The sequence below is a fragment of the Benincasa hispida genome, chromosome 7 (genome assembly GCF_027475165.1).
Source record: "Benincasa hispida cultivar pf3 chromosome 7, pf3_genome.v1.1, whole genome shotgun sequence".
NCBI classification, from domain to species: Eukaryota; Viridiplantae; Streptophyta; class Magnoliopsida; order Cucurbitales; family Cucurbitaceae; genus Benincasa; species Benincasa hispida.
In genome coordinates this window covers 1,077,796-1,089,651 of record NC_143484.1, presented here as the reverse complement: position 1 = coordinate 1,089,651, position 11,856 = coordinate 1,077,796, and the positions used below count along the sequence as shown (strand labels likewise).

The window sequence follows — 11,856 nt, the reverse complement described above, 5'->3', positions numbered from 1 at the left end:
TGAAATTTGGAAGTTAACATAAATTATGATATTTATGACGATTAATTGAATATATATTAAATGAAATTTAATATATGGTTATTTAATTAATTAATTAATTAGCACTAAGGGCATAATGTTATTTAATTAATTAGCACTAAGGGCATAAAAGAAAATTATCAGAGACAGGGTAACCCTTCTCCATATAAATACATCCTTATAGACATTTTAGGTAAGTTTTTTGATATCACACAAAAACCTAGCCTCCACCTTCTCTTTGACTTCTACCTAGAGTTCTCTACCCTTTTCCTCCTCAAGGTTCATGGAGACCACACTTCCAAGTTCTTTGAATCCTAGAGAATAGCAAGGTAATCTCATTGGTGATGTCCTTCTACGTTAGAGAAGTTCAAGATTATTGACAACGGTGGAAGAAGAAAACTAGAGGAATCAATAAAGGTAGTTGTGATTTCTCATATTCTTCCTTTTTCAAGCATGTTTATGCTTTCTTTGAATTCTTATCCCACAAATACATGATTTGTTTTCTGTTTTTTGTTTTTTAAAAAATCGATTATCTAAATGCAAGGCGTTCACACGCTTCTGCGGGGATTCGATCCCTTCAATAAAGAGTAACATAAGTTAGCTCCAATCTCTCCTTCATTAAATTTCATGCCCTTAACTAGGACTGACACATAGAAATAATCCTCGTACCAATTTAGCTTAGAAGGATGAACCCTGCTCAACATAACCTATACACAAAAAAACTAATAAACTCAATCATGTGGGTTTTGGGGAAAAAATCAATCAGTAACATTTGGTTATTGATTTAGGCAGCAAACCCCATTGGTCTACATCAAAAGAAGATACACACTATGTAGTTAGGGGATGAATAAGAAGATGCCATTCAAGGGCATAAAGAGAACAAAGTTGTGGCCATTGTTGGTGCTTAAATGAAACGCCTCCTTCCTTAAAGGCAAGAATGGTCAATCTAAGTCACATATCAGCCCCAAAAAGTAGTTGTTCTATATTAGCAGAAAACAACAGTTAAAATGACCTAGAGATGATAAGAAAGAATCTAACACGGATTTAGAAAGAAAATGGAAAAGGAATTAAAAACCTATTGTGAAACCCGAATTTCCATTTTTCCTGCTTAAGCAAGAAATAAAAGGGAGTAACTAAGTATAAGTTAAATCCTATGTTAAAGAATAGGAAAATTCTAAATGTTTAAATAGATTGTTTAGTAGCTTTGAAATAAGTCGTTACTAGTGAAAATTTGGTTAAGAATGAATCCAAAAAGAATTATGTGTTGAAGGCTAGGAAAAAAAAAGCTAAGTATTAGACAATGCGTTGGCCTTGTGCTAAGCGTTGGTGTTGTGTCATGTGTTGGCCATTAGAATTTGAGAGGTTATTTGGGTATTGAAAGAGGCTAAAGTGTGGCCGAGAGGAAATGCTATGCGGAGACAAGCATGCGGCAGCCAATGTTTTGAGAGGTTAGTAAAGCATGCGGCAGCCTCAAGTTGTGCAGACAAAGGCGTTGGCCGTTGGAGTTGCGTGCGTTGGTTGATCGTGTAATAAATAAGCAGTGCTACACGATAAGGTAACCGATCATGTAGCAAAATGAGTAGTGCTACACGATAGGGTATGCAATTTTATAGTAAGTGAGCCGAGCTACACGATGAGATAGGCGATTGTGTAGGTGGGCACTAAACGATCGTATAGAAAAGGCGTGGAACTAAGCAATGCGGTACGCGATTGTGCGGAACGATGAGGTGTTGGCATTACACGATGGGCATCAGCGTTAGATGATGACACTTGGCGATGGCACTACGCAATGGGCTTATACGCCAGACAATAGTCATGCTTCACTAGACGATGGGCGTCAATGCTACACGATGAGCAAGACGGCAATGCTATGCGATGGTGCTATGCGGCAGTAGTACAAGATGATGAGCTAGGCGATGAGACAAACCATGGTGGACGTATGGTGAAACGTCTTGCGTTGCTAAGGCTTGCGGTACATAAGGTTGTTATGCATTGGTGATGTGCTATATGCGTTGGACATTCGAGGGCATGTGGGCACATAGGACAAAGCTAATAGTATGCATTGGAAGAGTGTTGGTCATAATCCTAGTTAAGCGCATAGGCCAAAGGTAAGCCATGCGGGAGAGGAAGGTATGCGGCCAAAGATGCGATGCCTTCAGTTTTGACTCAAGTGATGCATTGATGAGAAAGCCATGAGTTGATGATGGCTAACTGAGAAAAAGATATGCGGACAAAGATGAGCCTTGCGAGCATCTAGCATATGTGACCAAGTTGCGTCAATTGGATGCACAAGGTAAGATTGAATGAACGCATTTTGATGTTGGATGGATGTATGCGCCAAGCGGTGGTGTCCAGACATAGGTATGTTGCGACAATTGGACGGATGCATTTGTGGTAGATGGACGTATATGAATGCATTTGTGGTAGATGGACGCATTGAGGTAGCATGGGCGCATATGAGGTTGGATGGATGCATTCAAGGTCGTGATCCAGACATGTAGCTTGTTAGGAAGAAATCTTAGGCCTTAAGCAAGCCAGGTGGATGCACAAGATGACATGCAAATTTGAGCGCTATGTGTTGGCTAAAGAAAAGGAAGACACCTTGGATTGCGATGACGTAATGATTGCGTTAATAATGTAGGGAAAGGACACCCGGACATGCGGCCAAACAGGAGGTGTCACACTGGGGGAGATTTTGGACGCCTATAAATTATACCTCGATTTCTTTGAAAAGGAAAGGACACCCGGACATGCGGCCAAGGACTTCAGATGATACCTCGATTTCTTTGAAAAGGACATTAGGAAATGTATGAAGGCCAATTGTGAGGAATCTATGCATTGTTGAAGGAATGCATGCGTTGGTAGCAAGACCATGCATTGATCAAGAAGTTTCAAGAGGGGAAGATGTTGTCGGACAGGAAGGTCTGGAAGTAGCATCAACTTGGGATGAGGATATCTCCCAGAATACTAGTGAGTTTTGAGTGATTTCAAATCCACTTGAAAGCTATGAGAGTATAGTTTTTAGATTAGGGTTGTTGGAGAAGAAGCTCCAAGGAATCGGGCTGGAGAATGAGGAAAAGAAAAAAGGGTCAAGCTGTCGGGTAAGCTTGAGCCAGCCTTGATGTTTTGATGATTTCAGCCAAACCACGAGGATTTCTAAGCTAATATTTTAGGGTAAGCTTCCTGAGACATTTTAGAACATGTTTGAAAAAAAAGAGTACCTTAAAATAAGTTCAGGAACTATGAGTTATCTAAGCTGATAATTGAATCTGGAATTTAGGGTTCAAAAGGGAAACAAAGGAAACCTAAGGAACTTCGGAAGGGAAAGTTCCTAACCAACCAAGTGTTGGGGTTGATGCCCTAAAGTCTCGTGTTTTGTGGTTTGTAAACAGTATATACGAACACCCGTGATTGTTAATATATGATATTTACTTCACCTCTTGTTGTTTTGCTCATTTACTTGTTTTATTTGCTTTACCACAAACCAATAAAGATAAAATCCCTGGTTATCTGTATGTGACTCAAGCATGTATGTGGTGACATACAAGTGGATCATGTCTTGAGTGATAACCAAAATGGTCTGTAGTATATGGATATAGGAAGGAAACCTAATCCTGGTAATGCTACGGACGCAGCTCGCTTTGTGGAATGGTCACAAATGTTGTGATGTGTCACAGATGGTCTGATCCTGATCATTCGTGTTGGGGACATGCGAGCGGGGGCGTCTGATGGTGGTAAATTGGAAGTCAATTTTACTCGACAACCAAAATACCATGGACGCGGTATGCGATGCATGCTCCTAAGATATGCGTTGATAGTCATGCGTCGATGTATGTGATGACCATGCGTCCTGCCACAAGTTTTCTTGCATTCACGCCAAGTATAACATGGACGCAAGTTTCTTGGGTAATCCGAGGTCGAACACAGGGACTTGTAGCTATATGTTGCGATGATGTGCATGCGGCGGGTTAAATAAAAGAATGAAGAGGATGTTGCTAAGTTAATCCTACTTCTACTTCTATCTAACAGACAACGCAATGAGAACATGCATTTAAGGTAGAGATACGACAAACCTTGACATGAAATAAATGTGTGGGAAAATAGATAAAATGTGGAGATGATTTCACTGTAACCCTTAAGAGTGACTGCGAGGGCAACCCTAATCAATGCAAGTCAATGCGATCATGCTATACTCATGCACAACAACTCATTTTCCAATGGAAATGTAGTGCTCCTAAGTCTAGGATGCATGTGTTGAATGCAAAAGTGTCCGTAGAGCTTATTTCTACGTCTCTACTCTTTTCCTATGCGATGATGCAAAATGCACACAACACTACGGTGATTGCACTCAATCGTATCCTATCTCTAGGATGCATGCGATGGGTTAATAGCAAACAATGCTTATTCCTAAGCTCCTATCTCTTGTATTATGTGTTGTAATCTGACTCTCCCGAGCTTAGATTCTGACCTCACCTTTCCAATCCTAGATCCTGTCCTTAAACTACCCTCCCGAGCATCCCTGATGGACAAATGAAGCATACATAATACAAGACAATTGCATGAACTTGGTGGATGCAAGATTGTTACTATCCCTAGTGAACAACGCAAACCTTGCTTAATGCGTCCAACCACTTACCCCCCCGAGAGTTGGGTGTTGCTGACTTTACTCATAGACAGGCGTTGCAATAGCTTCACACTAAGCAAATAAGGTTTTCTCACACACTCATGCAACGCACACCTCTCGGTGGTTTGCTACATGCTTCATATCCCTAATCCACATGACTAAGTATGCAATACCCAAGCAATCCGACTAATTGTTGCGATGAAAGTAAAGATGCTAAGCAAGAAGATGGAGATGGAGTTGATGAAATAGAGAAATGCATTGAAAAAAAATTGTATTAATTCCTTAATTCCAAAATGTCATACAATACAATATATGAAAGAAGGGAAAAGGAAATGAACGGCTAGAAGCAAAGATTTTCTTCCAGCGGATGTGCATCAAGGCTGCCGGTGGTGCCATGGATGGGCGAAGTAACTGATTCTCTCGAGATCTAGCTTTGGTCGAAGGCTCCGGTCATTACTCGGAATGGATGAAGGAGGTGAAGAAATCTCAGCCATCTTCTCACGTGTTTGTCTTGATCGCAAGGATCTGCCATAAGCGAACCTCAGGCGAAAACCTTGGATTCAACCTTGGGTGAAAACCCTGGATCCAATAAATTTTAGCTCATCAGCTTCTTTTTGTAGATCTTTGATCACCGACAGCATTAATTGGACTGCTCTGAGTCTGACATTTGATGCGTTTGTCCTTTCTGAACCTCTGCCACTAACGGCATGGTAGGTGAAATGTCAACATCATCTCACAACTTTCTCGAGGTAGATGCGTTGATGTGTTCATTCCACCTACCTTACGTCGATCCCATTAGTTTGCGTTGTCGCGCAGCCACAATCATTCAATGACCGCATTTGCTTAATACTACAACTCTACATGATGACCGCAATCGCTTGACGAGTGCAACTCCCATGCGATGAACGCATACAGCTGATTAATGCAACATCCATGCATTGATCGATTCGTTTGCCTTTGCAATGGAGTGTTTCTCCGCATGTGGTCATCTATGCGATGGTCCGGTTTTCGTATTTACATTCATTTCCTGCATATGATACAAAGATAGAACATTGAACGCATAATTAACGCAAAATAACGGGTTAGCTGAGATTCGACATGCTGATCGACGCAAACTCATATTCTCGTGAATTTCTATCATGATCGATGCATATTCTGCCTAACAACCTTCATAATTCTAAGTAAAAGGCCTAAGATGACATGCATTTCTGCATGTCATCACACTCCCAAACTTAAAATCATGCTTGTCCTCAAGCATGCGTTATACTTAAGAAATTCTAACTCACCTTCGTGCTTTCCTTTGCGATGACCAGCTTTCTAGAATATAATTTGCACACACCTTTGACCATTACCGCAATGCTCTTCTCCATTTTGGCTGCTTCTTCAAAAAGATATTTTCTAAGTTAAATCTGGCAAGCCTTTGCTAAAAAACTTATATTCATTCACCGCAACTTTATGTTTAGCTTTTGAGAATACGTTCATTCAAAAATACTTCAAAACTTTGCGATGGCTTATTCAAATGCGGCGTTGAACCTGGTTACGCCCTTCGTTTTGGCTTACCCCCACGTGTGTCATGCGGGCATCCAACTTCGGTTGCGTTCCATATTCAATTTCAACTCTTGTCTCTTTTGATTTGGCTTGCGCCGGACAAAGGAGTTGCGCTAATGTGTTAATCCTGGTGACTTGCCTTCGTTTTGGCTTGCCCCCACGTGTGTCATGTGAGCATCCAACTACGAACAAGTGCCTTTCACAACTTAACTCTTTCAACATGGGTTTCCCCATTGCGTTGACAGTGGAGTTATTTTTCTCAAATGATCGCAATGTAATGAATGTAATTCTCCAAGACTGCTACCACTCCCAAACTTAGATGTTGGCAGTGTTCTCACCGCAAAGCTAAAAACAGAATTACAAGAATGCGATAATAAATATTTGAACAAAGGTTTGCATAAAATAAAACTTAAGACTTTCAAAATTTAAAGAAGCTAATGAAAGTAAAGAATGCCTTGCGTTGATTAGTTAGAAAATATGGTGAACTATATGTTCCACCATAGAAACATCGCAAAACAACGCAATCGGGAAAAAGAGAATTTCAAAAGGATAAGGCATACGAGATAACAAGAAAAGACCTTAGGCGGAACAACGCATGCGCTCATGTGTTGGAATCCACATGATTGAAGCCATGCATTGAAAGGTGAAAGGAATTCTTCCGTTGAACTATGAACTGGGGAGACTTATTGTTGCACCTACAAGAGCAAACATACTACAACCACGGAAGCAACCATATATCCAAAATAACAATAAAAATAAAAATAACCTATACTAAGAAAGCAAAGTAAAGATAGAGCAGAAGACGCCCCTCGAAAAATAAGAGTGTTGTCATTGCAAGGAGTCTTCCATGCAGGAGATGGTTCTCGACTGCTTGGGTCAAGTTGCCCTAACCATTGGAACTTCCGAAAATTGTTGGGCGCATGTGGCCCCATGAGCTTAGAACTGCCTTCAGCTCGTTTGCGACTGATTGCCCTTCTACCTTGGGGTCAACATTGATTTTCAGCGCATCGCCTACACTTCAATATTGTTTGCAACCTGGTCGCACAAGCTGCAATACTCCCAAGATAAAAAGTTTTCTCGCAAAGACACAAAACTTAACAAACATTTAGCTGCCAAGTCTCCAACAATGATGCCAAAAACTTGATGGTGGTAAATTGGAAGTCAATTTTACTCAAAAACAAAAATCCCGTGGATGCGATATGCGATGCATGCTCCTAAGATATGCGTTGATAGTCATGTGTCAATGGTCATGCGTTGGACTGATAATGTGTTAATGAATGTATGCGATGACCATGTGTCCTGTTACAAGTTTTCTTGCGTTCACGCCAAGTATAACATGGACGCAAGTTGCTCGGGTAATCCGAGGTCGAACACAGGGACTTGTAGCTATATGTTGCGGTGATGTGCATGCGACGGGTTAAATAAAAGAATGGAGGGGATGTTGCTAAGTTAATCCTACTTCTACTCCTATCTAACAGACAACACAATGAGAATATGCATGAAAGGTAGAGATACGACAAACCTTGACATGAAATAAATGTGTGGGAAAATAGATAAAATGCAGAGATGGTTTTTGACACGTATAATTTATATCTTTAACTTTAGGTCTTTATCTTTAAGCATGTGAACAAATATGAATATGAATGAATGAACAAGTATATGCATTGAAGACAATTTTTATGCGATACTACGCTCTAAATATGCGTTGTTAATGAGATGCTCGTAGTATGCGATGTAGTAGTGTGTGTCACAAGTTTCCTTGCGCTGAATCCAAGTATAATTCCAACGCAACTTTCTCAGAATAATCTGAGTTCGAACACAGGGATTGTTTTCGTTAATGCAATACTATTGTGATACATGTGATCGGTTTTTATCAATGAATAAAGAATGTTTGTTTATATAGGAATATAAATTGCGTTGATAAAATAAACCTAAGCTAATATGATACATGATACAAGAAACATGATACATGATACATGATACTGAGGTCGAGAACTAATTGTGATGTTGTACAAAGAATCAGTGTATGCGATGGCAAGGCTTTATAAGTGAGGCAGAAAGAGAAGAGGAAATAGTAAAAACATCGCAAGTTTGTCAATTGAGTAAAAGATGCAACTAAGGTTCTGCTTTCCCTTGGCGTACACCTCTCAGTGATCGACTGTGTTCCCATATCTCTATGGTGAATTAGCGATGAACGTGATGAACGCAAGGTTGTTTCCATCTCTGGAAATACATTTTGCTTTAATTAACGTATTCTTCCAACCCTCTCTCGATAGGCAGAATAGCATCTTCACTTCTGCTCTCACAAGTGAAGATGTTGTCGAACATGCTTTAGCTAAACTTAATTATTTCCTTAACACAAGTTAACTGATAACGGGCAAAAATGCATGTTATCATAGTGCTAAGTTCTTAAACAATGTTGGATTCCATTGATAGAATGTGTTAAATTGTGTTCATTAAGCATAAATTCTATAATATTGCGGTCGCATGCGTCCAACGCATTAGACAGTTGATCTTTATATTTTTGTGCAAAATATGCATTAATGCAATGCAAGATTGAGATCATAGGAATACATTGGTTGAGCGTAACTTCACCGCAAGATTTTGTATTGATCATGCTCGCAAACATTCGCCCAAGAAGAATCACCGCAACTTGGTCAGTGCAACATGATGGACACATCTGGGTAAAAGAATAATTAAGATCGATGGGACAGAAAGCTGACAGCAGTCGGATCCAAATCAAGTTGACAGTCGATAACGGTCACAAAGTACTTTCAGCTCTATCGGTGACAATTATCTGGTGCATCAGTCGAGAATTAAAGTTGTCCCATCTGTACAATCGGGAGAGATAAGCCGCCTTTCACCTTTGGTGCCCTATAAATACCAGGTGCATTCTTCAGAGAAAGGGGTTAAGCAGTTGATTACTTCATCACTTTACAAGTTCACGCCTCTATCCATAGTTTTCTTAATTTTAAAAGGCGGACGCGAGGGAGAAGGTGTACCGATAGATCGTTCCGGCAAGCATGGGAAAGCACCGGAAGCTCCAAGAAAAAGAGAGGGCCGACGCCTGCAGAAGCGGGAACATTTGTAGATTAGAATAGAGATTCAGTGTAAAAAAGCCTCGGGCAACAAGGAATTGCTACCAGGCTCTCTATCTTTACTTTCAATTGTCCTTTTGTACTCAACTCAATTATAAGAATGGAATATCTTTCTCTATATCTGTTCACTCTCTGTTATTCACGCATGAGTAGCTAAATTAGTTGAATGGGTTGAGAAGTAGTTAACTAGCTGAACAAGGGAATCTTCATCTTTGTGATTATCTTGTTTATGTATACTTCATTCCTCTATTAGAGATACTCGGGAGGGTAGTCTAAAGGCAGGATCTAGAATTGGAAAGGTCAAGTCAGAATCTAGGTTTGGAAGAACCAGATTAGAACGCATGAACGGGAGATAGGTGCTTAGGAATGAACACTATTTGTTATTAACTCATCGCATGCATCTTAGCAATAAGGTATGATTGTATGCGGTCACCTTGCTTTCATACATTTTGCATCAACGCATAGGACAAGAGTAGAGACTTAGGGATAAGCTCTATGGACATTTTGCATTCAACACATGCATCCTAGACTTAGGAGCATCGCATTTACATTGGGAAATGGCTTGCTGTGCATGGTTGTAACATGATCGCAAGGTTTGATGCATTCTCAAGTAACGCTAGCTAAAAGACCTTCTCAACCCGTTCACTGCATACTCATTGCATCTATAAATGCACCTATCTTTCTCAAATCAGTCGCCTTTATTTACTTCTTTTCATCAACGCAACAACACACCCAAAACTTATTATTTATTTGGTTACCACAAAGTTTTCATAAATATTACCAATGTAACTATTTTCACAAGTCCCTATGTTCGACCCTGGACATACTAGGAAACTTAGGGGAATTTACACTTGAATTATACTGGGGAAACTTGCGTGCACAACGCAATCCATCAGCACATATCTTCCATATTTCCAATTCATAAAATTAAGCATCAAGTTTTTGGCACCATTGCCGGGGACTTCAACAAAATAGTTGTTAACGATGATTTTTTTTTATTTCTTTGCAGAACTCTCAATTTCTAGCGAACTACGACTCAGAGATTGAGAGAACTTTTCAAAGGAGATTAAGAGATCGCCAACAACAACCATAATCCGGTAAAGAATAGATGGTAGAGCAGCCTAGAAATTGAGCACCAAACAACAACAACAATGTCATGCAAATCTGATTCTGTTGGCAAACAATCGCAATAGGCCCCTTAGGGAGTATGCATCGCCAAACCTCTATGATTTCTCTCCGAGAATCATGAGGCCTGCTTTAGACGGAAGTAGATTTGAAATGAAACTGGTGATACTACAGATGATCCCTACAGGTCAATTCGGAGGAATGCGTGGCGAGGATCCGCACGCCCACCTCCAAAGTTTTATTTAAATCTGCAATACTTTTGTGTTCCCGAATATCTCTACTGAAGAAGTCCGACTAACGTTGTTCCCATTTTCTATCTTTGATTAGGCTAGGAAATGGGCTTATTCGCTCGAACGAGGAGAGATTACTTCTTGGGAGCAGGTGGTGGAGAAGTTTATGAAAAAGTATTTTCCACCTACCAAGAACGCAAGACGAAGAAAGCTTATTACTAATTTTGAACAAGATATGGATGAATCGCTCAGCGATGCTTGGGCGAGATTTAAAGGTTGGTCTGAGATTGTCCGCATAATGGGTTGTCAGACTACCTTCAAATGGAAATTTTCTATCATAGTTTGAATCCTACTTCGTAGACCACTGACAATGCGGCAGTAGCTGGTGGTCTGCTTGACAAAACTTACAATGAGGTGAAGAATATCTTGGACCGCATCTCCAAGAATCATGAAGGTGTGCGAATAATGGTGCTATTGGAGGGAGAGTGACCATAGTTTAAGATTCAAAGATTCTGACACAAATAATGGTGCTATTGTTTCATTGCAAAACCAAATGACCACAATGATGAATTTGACTCAAGGAGTGGCGATCAGTAGCCCAACATCGCAAGGTGGGCAAATCAACGCAATAAGTCAAAACACCGCAAGGTGTGCGAATTGCAGTGATGGGCATTCAATGGAAGATTGCCTGCAAAATCCACAGTCTATATATTTTGTAAAGAATAACCCCTTTTCAAACACTTACAACCCTGGATGGAAAAACCACCCCAATTTTGCTTGGAAGAATCAACAACAAAATTTCCCATCTGTGGCGCAAAAAGAAGGGCCACCTGGATTCTTTCAATGCAGTAACGGTCAACAGAGTAACCAAGCAAGTAGCTCACAACAACCACCACAATCTTCTTCTCTAGAAAGCCTATTGAAGCAATATATAGAGAAAAACGAGACAGTGCTTCAAAGTCAGGCTACGTTCATCCGCAACCTTGAATTGCAAATGGGCCAGATTGCGAATGAGCTCAAAAGTACACCGCAAGGGGCACTGTCAAGTTCAACCGAAATTCCACGCAACCCAGGGGATCAGGAAAGGAGCAATAACAGGTTGTGACATTGCGTAGTGGAAAGATTGTGGAAGGAGAAAAGAAGGAGCAGAACAAATCAACTTCCATCGCAATTGAGCCTGAGATTACGGCAACGCAAGAAGAAGAAAAAGAAA

At 40.3% G+C, this 11,856-nt stretch overlaps 1 non-coding gene across 1 annotated transcript; it reads right to left on the bottom strand.

Moving 5' to 3' along the window:
- Nucleotides 1-10,842: 10,842 nt before the first annotated feature.
- On the bottom strand, nucleotides 10,843-10,948 carry LOC150034829 (small nucleolar RNA R71). The gene has a single exon (XR_016530978.1). It is a non-coding gene; the product is annotated as a small nucleolar RNA R71 (small nucleolar RNA).
- Nucleotides 10,949-11,856: the final 908 nt, after the last annotated feature.